The sequence below is a fragment of the Oryzias latipes genome, chromosome 11 (genome assembly GCF_053564925.1).
Source record: "Oryzias latipes strain Hd-rR chromosome 11, Olatipes_Hd-rR_3.1".
Taxonomy (NCBI): domain Eukaryota; kingdom Metazoa; phylum Chordata; class Actinopteri; order Beloniformes; family Adrianichthyidae; genus Oryzias; species Oryzias latipes.
In genome coordinates this window covers 2,292,932-2,311,658 of record NC_136247.1, presented here as the reverse complement: position 1 = coordinate 2,311,658, position 18,727 = coordinate 2,292,932, and the positions used below count along the sequence as shown (strand labels likewise).

The window sequence follows — 18,727 nt, the reverse complement described above, 5'->3', positions numbered from 1 at the left end:
GGACAGCTGAGCATAAGCATGACTGCTGGCTGAATGTCAGAAGTTGCATTCAAACAGGTGCCAGTACGAGACTGCAACTATAGCGCAGTGCGTCGGACTCCTCGTCCATCCTGACATCTTCCAGGACCAGCTTTAGAAAGTGTGAAACCAACAAGTGCTTGCTTGCTCAGAAGGCAAAGATTGAATTGAGAAAAAGGCCCTTTCTTTTTGAACTGAATTGTCAAGCAGGGCGTCTACTGAGGTGTTTTGCTTGTGGAGTAACCAAGATACTCAGTAGTTGCAATGTAGTGGAACTATGTCTGTTGGCAGCGCCAGGACGTTCTTCAGCCTACAGCCCTAGGGAAAGCTTGAGCGTCCATCCAAATTAACAGGCTGTGTGTTGCAGCAGCACAGAAGAGGCCTGTGCTTTGTGTACTTTTGAAGTTCCAAAGCACTTGTCCCACCCACTCTTTGTGTCCACTCTTGCATTTTCATGAGTCTGGGGAAATATTTGGATTTGAATATGAAGTTAAGAAAGTTACATGAGCTGAGGGATGAAAGTACTGAGTAAATTAGCTAACCAGATAGAAGTAAACATGAGACTAGCAATGAAGGAAGGACAGGAGTAATCAACGCCTCTGGGTGGGCTTGAACCACCAACCTTTTGGTTAACAGCCGAACGCGCTAGCCTATTGCGCCACAGAGACAACATGTGTGGAAAATACCATTCTGATTATAGTGCTTGTTGGTAAATGATGACATGTCATTTCTTATTTGAAATGGACTAAAAAGTCTGTTTGTGAGAGATTGCATTTGAATTGGTTTTTCATGCCACTTCATCCATTGAGGAAACAAAGTGTGCATCCCAGCTCGTCTGTGACCCATCTTCGACATGTTTGTTCAAGTGTGTCAGTTCCTCGTTAGTATAGTGGACAGTATCTCCGCCTGTCACGCGGAAGACCAGGGTTCGATTCTCTGACGGGGAGAGCCCTTTTCTAGTTCAGCCTTCAACTGGCTCCTAGAAAACACATTATCTTGCACCAACCCCTATTTGCTGGTGAAACCTCTATCAACTCCTACACACTCACTGTGGTGTCACAAAAATGGCCGCCTTCTTTGCAAGAATCAACAGGTAATTCATGAACCCCACAATTCTTTGTGACTCAAATATTTATTCTAAATGCACTGTCTGTTTCACAACATTTGTCCACATCTAAAGCTTTAGTGCTTCTGTCCTATATGGCACTTGTCACATTTCTGCTTCTTTTCAAAGACAGCTTTCAAAGAAGGACATGACATTGTTTTCTCACAATTAAGGTTAGGTTTTGGTAAGTTCAACAAGATGCCCACTGTGCATTACAGCTAAGTCGTCAGACCGATTGTTCTAATGCAATGACTTGACACCTCTTTCAATAGCATCCAATGACAGCCAGGTAGCCCTTAATCCTCCCGGAATAAGGACAAATACAATTTGTAACTTGTCTGACAAAGACCTAAGAAGTTGTTTCCTTGGTGATGAGATCAATTCTCACTGCCAGGAAATCCCATCTTGTCCTTTTCCATTCACTTTAAAACTGAAAATTCCATATAATTGAAGTTCTTATAAACAAATACAAAACAAACCACACAGAACCTCAGAAAGAGTTTTCTGATAAAGGCAATCAGAAAGGATTGATCAGTCTTTCCGTCATTTCCAGCACATCCGACAACAGTCTCCAAAGAGAAACAGGTCCGTTTTGTCTGAATGACTTGACATCAACCAAGTTTGTTGGTGATGTTGCTTGACAGTAAATATAATGCACTGTTACATTGTTGAGGACAGCTGAGCATAAGCATGACTGCTGGCTGAATGTCAGAAGTTGCATTCAAACACGTGCCAGTACGAGACTGCAACTATAGCGCAGTGCGTCGGACTCCTCGTCCATCCTGACATCTTCCAGGACCAGCTTTGGAAAGTGTGAAACTAACAAGTGCTTGCTTGCTCAGAAGGCAAAGATTGAATTGAGAAAAAGGCCCTTTCTTTTTGAACTGAATTGTCAAGCAGGGCGTCTACTGAGGTGTTTTGCTTGTAGAGTAACCAAGATACTCAGTAGTTGCAATGTAGTGGAACTATGTCTGTTGGCAGCGCCAGGACGTTCTTCAGCCTACAGCCCTAGGGAAAGCTTGAGCGTCCATCCAAATTAACAGGCTGTGTGTTGCAGCAGCACAGAAGAGGCCTGTGCTTTGTGTACTTTTGAAGTTCCAAAGCACTTGTCCCACCCACTCTTTGTGTCCACTCTTGCATTTTCATGAGTCTGGGGAAATATTTGGATTTGAATATGAAGTTAAGAAAGTTACATGAGCTGAGGGATGAAAGTACTGAGTAAATTAGCTAACCAGATAGAAGTAAACATGAGACTAGCATTGAAGGAAGGACAGGAGTAATCAACGCCTCTGGGTGGGCTTGAACCACCAACCTTTTGGTTAACAGCCGAACGCGCTAGCCTATTGCGCCACAGAGACAACATGTGTGGAAAATACCATTCTGATTATAGTGCTTGTTGGTAAATGATGACATGTCATTTCTTATTTGAAATGGACTAAAAAGTCTGTTTGTGAGAGATTGCATTTGAATTGGTTTTTCATGCCACTTCATCCATTGAGGAAACAAAGTGTGCATCCCAGCTCGTCTGTGACCCATCTTCGACATGTTTGTTCAAGTGTGTCAGTTCCTCGTTAGTATAGTGGACAGTATCTCCGCCTGTCACGCGGAAGACCAGGGTTCGATTCCCTGACGGGGAGAGCCCTTTTCTAGTTCAGCCTTCAACTGGCTCCTAGAAAACACATTATCTTGCACCAACCCCTATTTGCTGGTGAAACTTCTATCAACTCCTACACACTCACTGTGGTGTCACAAAAATGGCCGCCTTCTTTGCAAGAATCAACAGGTAATTCATGAACCCCACAATTCTTTGTGACTCAAATATTTATTCTAAATGCACTGTCTGTTTCACAACATTTGTCCACATCTAAAGCTTTAGTGCTTCTGTCCTATATGGCACTTGTCACATTTCTGCTTCTTTTCAAAGACAGCTTTCAAAGAAGGACATGACATTGTTTTCTCACAATTAAGGTTAGGTTTTGGTAAGTTCAACAAGATGCCCACTGTGCATTACAGCTAAGTCGTCAGACCGATTGTTCTAATGCAATGACTTGACACCTCTTTCAATAGCATCCAATGACAGCCAGGTAGCCCTTAATCCTCCCGGAATAAGGACAAATACAATTTGTAACTTGTCTGACAAAGACCTAAGAAGTTGTTTCCTTGGTGATGAGATCAATTCTCACCGCCAGGAAATCCCATCTTGTCCTTTTCCATTCACTTTAAAACTGAAAATTCCATATAATTGAAGTTCTTATAAACAAATACAAAACAAACCACACAGAACCTCAGAAAGAGTTTTCTGATAAAGGCAATCAGAAAGGATTGATCAGTCTTTCCGTCATTTCCAGCACATCCGACAACAGTCTCCAAAGAGAAACAGGTCCGTTTTGTCTGAATGACTTGACATCAACCAAGTTTGTTGGTGATGTTGCTTGACAGTAAATATAATGCACTGTTACATTGTTGAGGACAGCTGAGCATAAGCATGACTGCTGGCTGAATGTCAGAAGTTGCATTCAAACAGGTGCCAGTACGAGACTGCAACTATAGCGCAGTGCGTCGGACTCCTCGTCCATCCTGACATCTTCCAGGACCAGCTTTGGAAAGTGTGAAACTAACAAGTGCTTGCTTGCTCAGAAGGCAAAGATTGAATTGAGAAAAAGGCCCTTTCTTTTTGAACTGAATTGTCAAGCAGGGCGTCTACTGAGGTGTTTTGCTTGTGGAGTAACCAAGATACTCAGTAGTTGCAATGTAGTGGAACTATGTCTGTTGGCAGCGCCAGGACGTTCTTCAGCCTACAGCCCTAGGGAAAGCTTGAGCGTCCATCCAAATTAACAGGCTGTGTGTTGCAGCAGCACAGAAGAGGCCTGTGCTTTGTGTACTTTTGAAGTTCCAAAGCACTTGTCCCACCCACTCTTTGTGTCCACTCTTGCATTTTCATGAGTCTGGGGAAATATTTGGATTTGAATATGAAGTTAAGAAAGTTACATGAGCTGAGGGATGAAAGTACTGAGTAAATTAGCTAACCAGATAGAAGTAAACATGAGACTAGCATTGAAGGAAGGACAGGAGTAATCAACGCCTCTGGGTGGTCTTGAATCACCAACCTTTCGGTAAACAGCCGAACGCGCTAGCCTATTGCGCCACAGAGACAACATGTGTGGAAAATACCATTCTGATTATAGTGCTTGTTGGTAAATGATGACATGTCATTTCTTATTTGAAATGGACTAAAAAGTCTGTTTGTGAGAGATTGCATTTGAATTGGTTTTTCATGCCACTTCATCCATTGAGGAAACAAAGTGTGCATCCCAGCTCGTCTGTGACCCATCTTCGACATGTTTGTTCAAGTGTGTCAGTTCCTCGTTAGTCTAGTGGACAGTATCTCCGCCTGTCACGCGGAAGACCAGGGTTCGATTCCCTGACGGGTAGAGCCCTTTTCTAGTTCAGCCTTCAACTGGCTCCTAGAAAACACATTATCTTGCACCAACCCCTATTTGCTGGTGAAACCTCTATCAACTCCTACACACTCACTGTGGTGTCACAAAAATGGCCGCCTTCTTTGCAAGAATCAACAGGTAATTCATGAACCCCACAATTCTTTGCGACTCAAATATTTATTCTAAATGCACTGTCTGTTTCACAACATTTGTCCACATCTAAAGCTTTAGTGCTTCTGTCCTATATGGCACTTGTCACATTTCTGCTTCTTCTCAAAGACAGCTTTCAAAGAAGGACATGACATTGTTTTCTCACAATTAAGGTTAGGTTTTGGTAAGTTCAACAAGATGCCCACTGTGCATTACAGCTAAGTCGTCAGACCGATTGTTCTAATGCAATGACTTGACACCTCTTTCAATAGCATCCAATGACAGCCAGGTAGCCCTTAATCCTCCCGGAATAAGGACAAATACAATTTGTAACTTGTCTGACAAAGACCTAAGAAGTTGTTTCCTTGGTGATGAGATCAATTCTCACCGCCAGGAAATCCCATCTTGTCCTTTTCCATTCACTTTAAAACTGAAAATTCCATATAATTGAAGTTCTTATAAACAAATACAAAACAAACCACACAGAACCTCAGAAAGAGTTTTCTGATAAAGGCAATCAGAAAGGATTGATCAGTCTTTCCGTCATTTCCAGCACATCCGACAACAGTCTCCAAAGAGAAACAGGTCCGTTTTGTCTGAATGACTTGACATCAACCAAGTTTGTTGGTGATGTTGCTTGACAGTAAATATAATGCACTGTTACATTGTTGAGGACAGCTGAGCATAAGCATGACTGCTGGCTGAATGTCAGAAGTTGCATTCAAACACGTGCCAGTACGAGACTGCAACTATAGCGCAGTGCGTCGGACTCCTCGTCCATCCTGACATCTTCCAGGACCAGCTTTGGAAAGTGTGAAACTAACAAGTGCTTGCTTGCTCAGAAGGCAAAGATTGAATTGAGAAAAAGGCCCTTTCTTATTGAACTGAATTGTCAAGCAGGGCGTCTACTGAGGTGTTTTGCTTGTGGAGTAACCAAGATACTCAGTAGTTGCAATGTAGTGGAACTATGTCTGTTGGCAGCGCCAGGACGTTCTTCAGCCTACAGCCCTAGGGAAAGCTTGAGCGTCCATCCAAATTAACAGGCTGTGTGTTGCAGCAGCACAGAAGAGGCCTGTGCTTTGTGTACTTTTGAAGTTCCAAAGCACTTGTCCCACCCACTCTTTGTGTCCACTCTTGCATTTTCATGAGTCTGGGGAAATATTTGGATTTGAATATGAAGTTAAGAAAGTTACATGAGCTGAGGGATGAAAGTACTGAGTAAATTAGCTAACCAGATAGAAGTAAACATGAGACTAGCATTGAAGGAAGGACAGGAGTAATCAACGCCTCTGGGTGGGCTTGAACCACCAACCTTTCGGTTAACAGCCGAACGCGCTAGCCTATTGCGCCACAGAGACAACATGTGTGGAAAATACCATTCTGATTATAGTGCTTGTTGGTAAATGACGACATGTCATTTCTTATTTGAAATGGACTAAAAAGTCTGTTTGTGAGAGATTGCATTTGAATTGGTTTTTCATGCCACTTCATCCATTGAGGAAACAAAGTGTGCATCCCAGCTCGTCTGTGACCCATCTTCGACATGTTTGTTCAAGTGTGTCAGTTCCTCGTTATCAACAGGTAATTCATGAACCCCACAATTCTTTGCGACTCAAATATTTATTCTAAATGCACTGTCTGTTTCACAACATTTGTCCACATCTAAAGCTTTAGTGCTTCTGTCCTATATGGCACTTGTCACATTTCTGCTTCTTCTCAAAGACAGCTTTCAAAGAAGGACATGACATTGTTTTCTCACAATTAAGGTTAGGTTTTGGTAAGTTCAACAAGATGCCCACTGTGCATTACAGCTAAGTCGTCAGACCGATTGTTCTAATGCAATGACTTGACACCTCTTTCAATAGCATCCAATGACAGCCAGGTAGCCCTTAATCCTCCCGGAATAAGGACAAATACAATTTGTAACTTGTCTGACAAAGACCTAAGAAGTTGTTTCCTTGGTGATGAGATCAATTCTCACCGCCAGGAAATCCCATCTTGTCCTTTTCCATTCACTTTAAAACTGAAAATTCCATATAATTGAAGTTCTTATAAACAAATACAAAACAAACCACACAGAACCTCAGAAAGAGTTTTCTGATAAAGGCAATCAGAAAGGATTGATCAGTCTTTCCGTCATTTCCAGCACATCCGACAACAGTCTCCAAAGAGAAACAGGTCCGTTTTGTCTGAATGACTTGACATCAACCAAGTTTGTTGGTGATGTTGCTTGACAGTAAATATAATGCACTGTTACATTGTTGAGGACAGCTGAGCATAAGCATGACTGCTGGCTGAATGTCAGAAGTTGCATTCAAACACGTGCCAGTACGAGACTGCAACTATAGCGCAGTGCGTCGGACTCCTCGTCCATCCTGACATCTTCCAGGACCAGCTTTGGAAAGTGTGAAACTAACAAGTGCTTGCTTGCTCAGAAGGCAAAGATTGAATTGAGAAAAAGGCCCTTTCTTATTGAACTGAATTGTCAAGCAGGGCGTCTACTGAGGTGTTTTGCTTGTGGAGTAACCAAGATACTCAGTAGTTGCAATGTAGTGGAACTATGTCTGTTGGCAGCGCCAGGACGTTCTTCAGCCTACAGCCCTAGGGAAAGCTTGAGCGTCCATCCAAATTAACAGGCTGTGTGTTGCAGCAGCACAGAAGAGGCCTGTGCTTTGTGTACTTTTGAAGTTCCAAAGCACTTGTCCCACCCACTCTTTGTGTCCACTCTTGCATTTTCATGAGTCTGGGGAAATATTTGGATTTGAATATGAAGTTAAGAAAGTTACATGAGCTGAGGGATGAAAGTACTGAGTAAATTAGCTAACCAGATAGAAGTAAACATGAGACTAGCATTGAAGGAAGGACAGGAGTAATCAACGCCTCTGGGTGGTCTTGAATCACCAACCTTTCGGTAAACAGCCGAACGCGCTAGCCTATTGCGCCACAGAGACAACATGTGTGGAAAATACCATTCTGATTATAGTGCTTGTTGGTAAATGATGACATGTCATGTCTTATTTGAAATGGACTAAAAAGTCTGTTTGTGAGAGATTGCATTTGAATTGGTTTTTCATGCCACTTCATCCATTGAGGAAACAAAGTGTGCATCCCAGCTCGTCTGTGACCCATCTTCGACATGTTTGTTCAAGTGTGTCAGTTCCTCGTTAGTCTAGTGGACAGTATCTCCGCCTGTCACGCGGAAGACCAGGGTTCGATTCCCTGACGGGGAGAGCCCTTTTCTAGTTCAGCCTTCAACTGGCTCCTAGAAAACACATTATCTTGCACCAACCCCTATTTGCTGGTGAAACCTCTATCAACTCCTACACACTCACTGTGGTGTCACAAAAATGGCCGCCTTCTTTGCAAGAATCAACAGGTAATTCATGAACCCCACAATTCTTTGTGACTCAAATATTTATTCTAAATGCACTGTCTGTTTCACAACATTTGTCCACATCTAAAGCTTTAGTGCTTCTGTCCTATATGGCACTTGTCACATTTCTGCTTCTTCTCAAAGACAGCTTTCAAAGAAGGACATGACATTGTTTTCTCACAATTAAGGTTAGGTTTTGGTAAGTTCAACAAGATGCCCACTGTGCATTACAGCTAAGTCGTCAGACCGATTGTTCTAATGCAATGACTTGACACCTCTTTCAATAGCATCCAATGACAGCCAGGTAGCCCTTAATCCTCCCGGAATAAGGACAAATACAATTTGTAACTTGTCTGACAAAGACCTAAGAAGTTGTTTCCTTGGTGATGAGATCAATTCTCACCGCCAGGAAATCCCATCTTGTCCTTTTCCATTCACTTTAAAACTGAAAATTCCATATAATTGAAGTTCTTATAAACAAATACAAAACAAACCACACAGAACCTCAGAAAGAGTTTTCTGATAAAGGCAATCAGAAAGGATTGATCAGTCTTTCCGTCATTTCCAGCACATCCGACAACAGTCTCCAAAGAGAAACAGGTCCGTTTTGTCTGAATGACTTGACATCAACCAAGTTTGTTGGTGATGTTGCTTGACAGTAAATATAATGCACTGTTACATTGTTGAGGACAGCTGAGCATAAGCATGACTGCTGGCTGAATGTCAGAAGTTGCATTCAAACACGTGCCAGTACGAGACTGCAACTATAGCGCAGTGCGTCGGACTCCTCGTCCATCCTGACATCTTCCAGGACCAGCTTTGGAAAGTGTGAAACTAACAAGTGCTTGCTTGCTCAGAAGGCAAAGATTGAATTGAGAAAAAGGCCCTTTCTTATTGAACTGAATTGTCAAGCAGGGCGTCTACTGAGGTGTTTTGCTTGTGGAGTAACCAAGATACTCAGTAGTTGCAATGTAGTGGAACTATGTCTGTTGGCAGCGCCAGGACGTTCTTCAGCCTACAGCCCTAGGGAAAGCTTGAGCGTCCATCCAAATTAACAGGCTGTGTGTTGCAGCAGCACAGAAGAGGCCTGTGCTTTGTGTACTTTTGAAGTTCCAAAGCACTTGTCCCACCCACTCTTTGTGTCCACTCTTGCATTTTCATGAGTCTGGGGAAATATTTGGATTTGAATATGAAGTTAAGAAAGTTACATGAGCTGAGGGATGAAAGTACTGAGTAAATTAGCTAACCAGATAGAAGTAAACATGAGACTAGCATTGAAGGAAGGACAGGAGTAATCAACGCCTCTGGGTGGGCTTGAACCACCAACCTTTCGGTTAACAGCCGAACGCGCTAGCCTATTGCGCCACAGAGACAACATGTGTGGAAAATACCATTCTGATTATAGTGCTTGTTGGTAAATGACGACATGTCATTTCTTATTTGAAATGGACTAAAAAGTCTGTTTGTGAGAGATTGCATTTGAATTGGTTTTTCATGCCACTTCATCCATTGAGGAAACAAAGTGTGCATCCCAGCTCGTCTGTGACCCATCTTCGACATGTTTGTTCAAGTGTGTCAGTTCCTCGTTATCAACAGGTAATTCATGAACCCCACAATTCTTTGCGACTCAAATATTTATTCTAAATGCACTGTCTGTTTCACAACATTTGTCCACATCTAAAGCTTTAGTGCTTCTGTCCTATATGGCACTTGTCACATTTCTGCTTCTTCTCAAAGACAGCTTTCAAAGAAGGACATGACATTGTTTTCTCACAATTAAGGTTAGGTTTTGGTAAGTTCAACAAGATGCCCACTGTGCATTACAGCTAAGTCGTCAGACCGATTGTTCTAATGCAATGACTTGACACCTCTTTCAATAGCATCCAATGACAGCCAGGTAGCCCTTAATCCTCCCGGAATAAGGACAAATACAATTTGTAACTTGTCTGACAAAGACCTAAGAAGTTGTTTCCTTGGTGATGAGATCAATTCTCACCGCCAGGAAATCCCATCTTGTCCTTTTCCATTCACTTTAAAACTGAAAATTCCATATAATTGAAGTTCTTATAAACAAATACAAAACAAACCACACAGAACCTCAGAAAGAGTTTTCTGATAAAGGCAATCAGAAAGGATTGATCAGTCTTTCCGTCATTTCCAGCACATCCGACAACAGTCTCCAAAGAGAAACAGGTCCGTTTTGTCTGAATGACTTGACATCAACCAAGTTTGTTGGTGATGTTGCTTGACAGTAAATATAATGCACTGTTACATTGTTGAGGACAGCTGAGCATAAGCATGACTGCTGGCTGAATGTCAGAAGTTGCATTCAAACACGTGCCAGTACGAGACTGCAACTATAGCGCAGTGCGTCGGACTCCTCGTCCATCCTGACATCTTCCAGGACCAGCTTTGGAAAGTGTGAAACTAACAAGTGCTTGCTTGCTCAGAAGGCAAAGATTGAATTGAGAAAAAGGCCCTTTCTTATTGAACTGAATTGTCAAGCAGGGCGTCTACTGAGGTGTTTTGCTTGTGGAGTAACCAAGATACTCAGTAGTTGCAATGTAGTGGAACTATGTCTGTTGGCAGCGCCAGGACGTTCTTCAGCCTACAGCCCTAGGGAAAGCTTGAGCGTCCATCCAAATTAACAGGCTGTGTGTTGCAGCAGCACAGAAGAGGCCTGTGCTTTGTGTACTTTTGAAGTTCCAAAGCACTTGTCCCACCCACTCTTTGTGTCCACTCTTGCATTTTCATGAGTCTGGGGAAATATTTGGATTTGAATATGAAGTTAAGAAAGTTACATGAGCTGAGGGATGAAAGTACTGAGTAAATTAGCTAACCAGATAGAAGTAAACATGAGACTAGCATTGAAGGAAGGACAGGAGTAATCAACGCCTCTGGGTGGTCTTGAATCACCAACCTTTCGGTAAACAGCCGAACGCGCTAGCCTATTGCGCCACAGAGACAACATGTGTGGAAAATACCATTCTGATTATAGTGCTTGTTGGTAAATGATGACATGTCATGTCTTATTTGAAATGGACTAAAAAGTCTGTTTGTGAGAGATTGCATTTGAATTGGTTTTTCATGCCACTTCATCCATTGAGGAAACAAAGTGTGCATCCCAGCTCGTCTGTGACCCATCTTCGACATGTTTGTTCAAGTGTGTCAGTTCCTCGTTAGTCTAGTGGACAGTATCTCCGCCTGTCACGCGGAAGACCAGGGTTCGATTCCCTGACGGGGAGAGCCCTTTTCTAGTTCAGCCTTCAACTGGCTCCTAGAAAACACATTATCTTGCACCAACCCCTATTTGCTGGTGAAACCTCTATCAACTCCTACACACTCACTGTGGTGTCACAAAAATGGCCGCCTTCTTTGCAAGAATCAACAGGTAATTCATGAACCCCACAATTCTTTGTGACTCAAATATTTATTCTAAATGCACTGTCTGTTTCACAACATTTGTCCACATCTAAAGCTTTAGTGCTTCTGTCCTATATGGCACTTGTCACATTTCTGCTTCTTTTCAAAGACAGCTTTCAAAGAAGGACATGACATTGTTTTCTCACAATTAAGGTTAGGTTTTGGTAAGTTCAACAAGATGCCCACTGTGCATTACAGCTAAGTCGTCAGACCGATTGTTCTAATGCAATGACTTGACACCTCTTTCAATAGCATCCAATGACAGCCAGGTAGCCCTTAATCCTCCCGGAATAAGGACAAATACAATTTGTAACTTGTCTGACAAAGACCTAAGAAGTTGTTTCCTTGGTGATGAGATCAATTCTCACCGCCAGGAAATCCCATCTTGTCCTTTTCCATTCACTTTAAAACTGAAAATTCCATATAATTGAAGTTCTTATAAACAAATACAAAACAAACCACACAGAACCTCAGAAAGAGTTTTCTGATAAAGGCAATCAGAAAGGATTGATCAGTCTTTCCGTCATTTCCAGCACATCCGACAACAGTCTCCAAAGAGAAACAGGTCCGTTTTGTCTGAATGACTTGACATCAACCAAGTTTGTTGGTGATGTTGCTTGACAGTAATTATAATGCACTGTTACATTGTTGAGGACAGCTGAGCATAAGCATGACTGCTGGCTGAATGTCAGAAGTTGCATTCAAACACGTGCCAGTACGAGACTGCAACTATAGCGCAGTGCGTCGGACTACTCGTCCATCCTGACATCTTCCAGGACCAGCTTTGGAAAGTGTGAAACCAACAAGTGCTTGCTTGCTCAGAAGGCAAAGATTGAATTGAGAAAAAGGCCCTTTCTTTTTGAACTGAATTGTCAAGCAGGGCGTCTACTGAGGTGTTTTGCTTGTGGAGTAACCAAGATACTCAGTAGTTGCAATGTAGTGGAACTATGTCTGTTGGCAGAGCCAGGACGTTATTCAGCCTACAGCCCTAGGGAAAGCTTGAGCGTCCATCCAAATTAACAGGCTGTGTGTTGCAGCAGCACAGAAGAGGCCTGTGCTTTGTGTACTTTTGAAGCTCCAAAGCACTTGTCCCACCCACTCTTTGTGTCCACTCTTGCATTTTCATGAGTCTGGGGAAATATTTGGATTTGAATATGAAGTTAAGAAAGTTACATGAGCTGAGGGATGAAAGTACTGAGTAAATTAGCTAACCAGATAGAAGTAAACTTGAGACTAGGATTGAAGGAAGGACAGGAGTAACCAACGCCTCTGGGTGGGCTTGAACCACCAACCTTTCGGTTAACAGCCGAACGCGCTAGCCTATTGCGCCACAGAGACAACATGTGTGGAAAATACCATTCTGATTATAGTGCTTGTTGGTAAATGATGACATGTCATTTCTTATTTGAAATGGACTAAAAAGTCTGTTTGTGAGAGATTGCATTTGAATTGGTTTTTCATGCCACTTCATCCATTGAGGAAACAAAGTGTGCATCCCAGCTCGTCTGTGACCCACCTTCGACATGTTTGTTCAAGTGTGTCAGTTCATCGTTAGTATAGTGGACAGTATCTCCGCCTGTCACGCGGAAGACCAGGGTTCGATTCCCTGACGGAGAGAGCCCTTTTCTAGTTCAGCCTTCAACTGGCTCCTAGAAAACACATTATCTTGCACCAACCCCTATTTGCTGGTGAAACCTCTATCAACTCCTACACACTCACTGTGGTGTCACAAAAATGGCCGCCTTCTTTGCAAGAATCAACAGGTAATTCATGAACCCCACAATTCTTTGTGACTCAAATATTTATTCTAAATGCACTGTCTGTTTCACAACATTTGTCCACATCTAAAGCTTTAGTGCTTCTGTCCTATATGGCACTTGTCACATTTCTGCTTCTTTTCAAAGACAGCTTTCAAAGAAGGACATGACATTGTTTTCTCACAATTAAGGTTAGGTTTTGGTAAGTTCAACAAGATGCCCACTGTGCATTACAGCTAAGTCGTCAGACCGATTGTTCTAATGCAATGACTTGACACCTCTTTCAATAGCATCCAATGACAGCCAGGTAGCCCTTAATCCTCCCGGAATAAGGACAAATACAATTTGTAACTTGTCTGACAAAGACCTAAGAAGTTGTTTCCTTGGTGATGAGATCAATTCTCACCGCCAGGAAATCCCATCTTGTCCTTTTCCATTCACTTTAAAACTGAAAATTCCATATAATTGAAGTTCTTATAAACAAATACAAAACAAACCACACAGAACCTCAGAAAGAGTTTTCTGATAAAGGCAATCAGAAAGGATTGATCAGTCTTTCCGTCATTTCCAGCACATCCGACAACAGTCTCCAAAGAGAAACAGGTCCGTTTTGTCTGAATGACTTGACATCAACCAAGTTTGTTGGTGATGTTGCTTGACAGTAAATATAATGCACTGTTACATTGTTGAGGACAGCTGAGCATAAGCATGACTGCTGGCTGAATGTCAGAAGTTGCATTCAAACACGTGCCAGTACGAGACTGCAACTATAGCGCAGTGCGTCGGACTCCTCGTCCATCCTGACATCTTCCAGGACCAGCTTTGGAAAGTGTGAAACTAACAAGTGCTTGCTTGCTCAGAAGGCAAAGATTGAATTGAGAAAAAGGCCCTTTCTTATTGAACTGAATTGTCAAGCAGGGCGTCTACTGAGGTGTTTTGCTTGTGGAGTAACCAAGATACTCAGTAGTTGCAATGTAGTGGAACTATGTCTGTTGGCAGCGCCAGGACGTTCTTCAGCCTACAGCCCTAGGGAAAGCTTGAGCGTCCATCCAAATTAACAGGCTGTGTGTTGCAGCAGCACAGAAGAGGCCTGTGCTTTGTGTACTTTTGAAGTTCCAAAGCACTTGTCCCACCCACTCTTTGTGTCCACTCTTGCTTTTTCATGAGTCTGGGGAAATATTTGGATTTGAATATAAAGTTAAGAAAGTTACATGAGCTGAGGGATGAAAGTACTGAGTAAATTAGCTAACCAGATAGAAGTAAACATGAGACTAGCATTGAAGGAAGGACAGGAGTAATCAACGCCTCTGGGTGGTCTTGAATCACCAACCTTTCGGTAAACAGCCGAACGCGCTAGCCTATTGCGCCACAGAGACAACATGTGTGGAAAATACCATTCTGATTATAGTGCTTGTTGGTAAATGATGACATGTCATTTCTTATTTGAAATGGACTAAAAAGTCTGTTTGTGAGAGATTGCATTTGAATTGGTTTTTCATGCCACTTCATCCATTGAGGAAACAAAGTGTGCATCCCAGCTCGTCTGTGACCCATCTTCGACATGTTTGTTCAAGTGTGTCAGTTCCTCGTTAGTATAGTGGACAGTATCTCCGCCTGTCACGCGGAAGACCAGGGTTCGATTCCCTGACGGGTAGAGCCCTTTTCTAGTTCAGCCTTCAACTGGCTCCTAGAAAACACATTATCTTGCACCAACCCCTATTTGCTGGTGAAACCTCTATCAACTCCTACACACTCACTGTGGTGTCACAAAAATGGCCGCCTTCTTTGCAAGAATCAACAGGTAATTCATGAACCCCACAATTCTTTGCGACTCAAATATTTATTCTAAATGCACTGTCTGTTTCACAACATTTGTCCACATCTAAAGCTTTAGTGCTTCTGTCCTATATGGCACTTGTCACATTTCTGCTTCTTCTCAAAGACAGCTTTCAAAGAAGGACATGACATTGTTTTCTCACAATTAAGGTTAGGTTTTGGTAAGTTCAACAAGATGCCCACTGTGCATTACAGCTAAGTCGTCAGACCGATTGTTCTAATGCAATGACTTGACACCTCTTTCAATAGCATCCAATGACAGCCAGGTAGCCCTTAATCCTCCCGGAATAAGGACAAATACAATTTGTAACTTGTCTGACAAAGACCTAAGAAGTTGTTTCCTTGGTGATGAGATCAATTCTCACCGCCAGGAAATCCCATCTTGTCCTTTTCCATTCACTTTAAAACTGAAAATTCCATATAATTGAAGTTCTTATAAACAAATACAAAACAAACCACACAGAACCTCAGAAAGAGTTTTCTGATAAAGGCAATCAGAAAGGATTGATCAGTCTTTCCGTCATTTCCAGCACATCCGACAACAGTCTCCAAAGAGAAACAGGTCCGTTTTGTCTGAATGACTTGACATCAACCAAGTTTGTTGGTGATGTTGCTTGACAGTAAATATAATGCACTGTTACATTGTTGAGGACAGCTGAGCATAAGCATGACTGCTGGCTGAATGTCAGAAGTTGCATTCAAACACGTGCCAGTACGAGACTGCAACTATAGCGCAGTGCGTCGGACTCCTCGTCCATCCTGACATCTTCCAGGACCAGCTTTGGAAAGTGTGAAACTAACAAGTGCTTGCTTGCTCAGAAGGCAAAGATTGAATTGAGAAAAAGGCCCTTTCTTTTTGAACTGAATTGTCAAGCAGGGCGTCTACTGAGGTGTTTTGCTTGTGGAGTAACCAAGATACTCAGTAGTTGCAATGTAGTGGAACTATGTCTGTTGGCAGCGCCAAGACGTTCTTCAGCCTACAGCCCTAGGGAAAGCTTGAGCGTCCATCCAAATTAACAGGCTGTGTGTTGCAGCAGCACAGAAGAGGACCGTGCTTTGTGTACTTTTGAAGTTCCAAGGGACTTGTCCCACCCACTCTTTGTGTCCACTCTTGCATTTTCATGAGTCTGGGGAAATATTTGGATTTGAATATGAAGTTAAGAAAGTTACATGAGCTGAGGGATGAAAGTTCTGTGTAAATTAGCTAACCAGATAGAAGTAAACATGAGACTAGCATTGAAGGAAGGACAGGAGTAATCAACGCCTCTGGGTGGGCTTGAACCACCAACCTTTCGGTTAACAGCCGAACGCGCTAGCCTATTGCGCCACAGAGACAACATATGTGTGGAAAATACCATTCTGATTATAGTGCTTGTTGGTAAATGATGACATGTCATTTCTTATTTGAAATGGACTAAAAAGTCTGTTTGTGAGAGATTGCATTTGAATTGGTTTTTCATGCCACTTCATCCATTGAGGAAACAAAGTGTGCATCCCAGCTCGTCTGTGACCCATCTTCGACATGTTTGTTCAAGTGTGTCAGTTCCTCGTTAGTCTAGTGGACAGTATCTCCGCCTGTCACGCGGAAGACCAGTGTTCGATTCCCTGACGGGGAGAGCCCTTTCCTAGTTCAGCCTTCAACTGGCTCCTAGAAAACACATTATCTTGCACCAACACCTATTTGCTGGTGAAACCTCTATCAACTCCTACACACTCACTGTGGTGTCACAAAAATGGCCGCCTTCTTTGCAAGAATCAACAGGTAATTCATGAACCCCACAATTCTTTGTGACTCAAATATTTATTCTAAATGCACTGTCTGTTTCACAACATTTGTCCACATCTAAAGCTTTAGTGCTTCTGTCCTATATGGCACTTGTCACATTTCTGCTTCTTTTCAAAGACAGCTTTCAAAGAAGGACATGACATTGTTTTCTCACAATTAAGGTTAGGTTTTGGTAAGTTCAACAAGATGCCCACTGTGCATTACAGCTAAGTCGTCAGACCGATTGTTCTAATGCAATGACTTGACACCTCTTTCAATAGCATCCAATGACAGCCAGGTAGCCCTTAATCCTCCCGGAATAAGGACAAATACAATTTGTAACTTGTCTGACAAAGACCTAAGAAGTTGTTTCCTTGGTGATGAGATCAATTCTCACCGCCAGGAAATCCCATCTTGTCCTTTACCATTCACTTTAAAACTGAAAATTCCATATAATTGAAGTTCTTATAAACAAATACAAAACAAACCACACAGAACCTCAGAAAGAGTTTTCTGATAAAGGCAATCAGAAAGGATTGATCAGTCTTTCCGTCATTTCCAGCACATCCGACAACAGTCTCCAAAGAGAAACAGGTCCGTTTTGTCTGAATGACTTGACATCAACCAAGTTTGTTGGTGATGTTGCTTGACAGTAAATATAATGCACTGTTACATTGTTGAGGACAGCTGAGCATAAGCATGACTGCTGGCTGAATGTCAGAAGTTGCATTCAAACACGTGCCAGTACGAGACTGCAACTATAGCGCAGTGCGTCGGACTCCTCGTCCATCCTGACATCTTCCAGGACCAGCTTTGGAAAGTGTGAAACTAACAAGTGCTTGCTTGCTCAGAAGGCAAAGATTGAATTGAGAAAAAGGCCCTTTCTTTTTGAACTGAATTGTCAAGCAGGGCGTCTACTGAGGTGTTTTGCTTGTGGAGTAACCAAGATACTCAGTAGTTGCAATGTAGTGGAACTATGTCTGTTGGCAGCGCCAAGACGTTCTTCAGCCTACAGCCCTAGGGAAAGCTTGAGCGTCCATCCAAATTAACAGGCTGTGTGTTGCAGCAGCACAGAAGAGGACCGTGCTTTGTGTACTTTTGAAGTTCCAAAGCACTTGTCCCACCCACTCTTTGTGTCCACTCTTGCATTTTCATGAGTCTGGGGAAATATTTGGATTTGAATATGAAGTTAAGAAAGTTACATGAGCTGAGGGATGAAAGTACTGAGTAAATTAGCTAACCAGATAGAAGTAAACATGAGACTAGCATTGAAGGAAGGACAGGAGTAATCAACGCCTCTGGGTGGTCTTGAATCACCAACCTTTCGGTAAACAGCCGAACGCGCTAGCCTATTGCGCCACAGAGACAACATGTGTGGAAAATACCATTCTGATTATAGTGCTTGTTGGTAAATGATGACATGTCATTTCTTATTTGAAATGGACTAAAAAGTCTGTTTGTGAGAGATTGCATTTGAATTGGTTTTTCATGCCACTTCATCCATTGAGGAAACAAAGTGTGCATCCCAGCTCGTCTGTGACCCATCTTCGACATGTTTGTTCAAGTGTGTCAGTTCCTCGTTAGTCTAGTGGACAGTATCTCCGCCTGTCACGCGGAAGACCAGGGTTCGATTCCCTGACGGGGAGAGCCCTTTTCTAGTTCAGCCTTCAACTGGCTCCTAGAAAACACATTATCTTGCACCAACCCCTATTTGCTGGTGAAACCTCTATCAACTCCTACACACTCACTGTGGTGTCACAAAAATGGCCGCCTTCTTTGCAAGAATCAACAGGTAATTCATGAACCCCACAATTCTTTGTGACTCAAATATTTATTCTAAATGCACTGTCTGTTTCACAA

At 42.5% G+C, this 18,727-nt stretch overlaps 10 non-coding genes across 10 annotated transcripts; 4 read left to right on the top strand and 6 right to left on the bottom strand.

Moving 5' to 3' along the window:
• Positions 1-612: 612 nt before the first annotated feature.
• Positions 613-686, bottom strand: trnan-guu (transfer RNA asparagine (anticodon GUU)). Its single transcript has one exon. It is a non-coding gene; the product is annotated as a tRNA-Asn (tRNA).
• A 1,721-nt stretch (positions 687-2,407) lies between these two features.
• On the bottom strand, positions 2,408-2,481 carry trnan-guu (transfer RNA asparagine (anticodon GUU)). The gene has a single exon. It is a non-coding gene; the product is annotated as a tRNA-Asn (tRNA).
• Positions 2,482-2,688: 207 nt separating this feature from the next.
• On the top strand, positions 2,689-2,760 carry trnad-guc (transfer RNA aspartic acid (anticodon GUC)). The gene has a single exon. It is a non-coding gene; the product is annotated as a tRNA-Asp (tRNA).
• Positions 2,761-5,997: 3,237 nt separating this feature from the next.
• trnan-guu (transfer RNA asparagine (anticodon GUU)) lies at positions 5,998-6,071 on the bottom strand. Its single transcript has one exon. It is a non-coding gene; the product is annotated as a tRNA-Asn (tRNA).
• Positions 6,072-7,871: 1,800 nt separating this feature from the next.
• Positions 7,872-7,943, top strand: trnad-guc (transfer RNA aspartic acid (anticodon GUC)). The gene has a single exon. It is a non-coding gene; the product is annotated as a tRNA-Asp (tRNA).
• A 1,442-nt stretch (positions 7,944-9,385) lies between these two features.
• trnan-guu (transfer RNA asparagine (anticodon GUU)) lies at positions 9,386-9,459 on the bottom strand. Its single transcript has one exon. It is a non-coding gene; the product is annotated as a tRNA-Asn (tRNA).
• A 1,800-nt stretch (positions 9,460-11,259) lies between these two features.
• Positions 11,260-11,331, top strand: trnad-guc (transfer RNA aspartic acid (anticodon GUC)). Its single transcript has one exon. It is a non-coding gene; the product is annotated as a tRNA-Asp (tRNA).
• Positions 11,332-12,773: 1,442 nt separating this feature from the next.
• Positions 12,774-12,847, bottom strand: trnan-guu (transfer RNA asparagine (anticodon GUU)). Its single transcript has one exon. It is a non-coding gene; the product is annotated as a tRNA-Asn (tRNA).
• A 3,516-nt stretch (positions 12,848-16,363) lies between these two features.
• On the bottom strand, positions 16,364-16,437 carry trnan-guu (transfer RNA asparagine (anticodon GUU)). The gene has a single exon. It is a non-coding gene; the product is annotated as a tRNA-Asn (tRNA).
• A 2,004-nt stretch (positions 16,438-18,441) lies between these two features.
• Positions 18,442-18,513, top strand: trnad-guc (transfer RNA aspartic acid (anticodon GUC)). The gene has a single exon. It is a non-coding gene; the product is annotated as a tRNA-Asp (tRNA).
• Positions 18,514-18,727: the final 214 nt, after the last annotated feature.